Below are 353 nucleotides of genomic sequence, written 5' to 3' on the forward strand. Positions count from 1 at the left end.
TACTGTAATCATAGCTTACCGCTGCCGCAACCTCCTGGACTCAAGTGATCCTTCAGCTTCAGTCGGGACTAAAGGCACGTGGTACCACGCAGTTTTTTGTTTTGGGTTTTTTTTTTTAATGGTACAGTCACTTTAGAAGACAGTTTGAATCTTGCTTCTTTCTAGCTTGCTTTTTTTTTTTTTTGACTGGGAGTTTCTCTGTCACCCAGGCTGGAATGGAGTGGCACGCTCATGGCCACCGCAGCCTCAACCTTCTGCCTCATCCTTCTGCCTCAGCCTTCCAAGTAGCTGGAACTACAGGCACATGCCACCATGCCTGGCTAATTTTTTGATTTATTGTAGAGACGAGGTCT

Source organism: Carlito syrichta, unplaced genomic scaffold, assembly GCF_000164805.1.
Source record: "Carlito syrichta isolate Samal-C Ts95f unplaced genomic scaffold, Tarsius_syrichta-2.0.1 Scaffold307141, whole genome shotgun sequence".
Classification (NCBI taxonomy): Eukaryota; Metazoa; Chordata; class Mammalia; order Primates; family Tarsiidae; genus Carlito; species Carlito syrichta.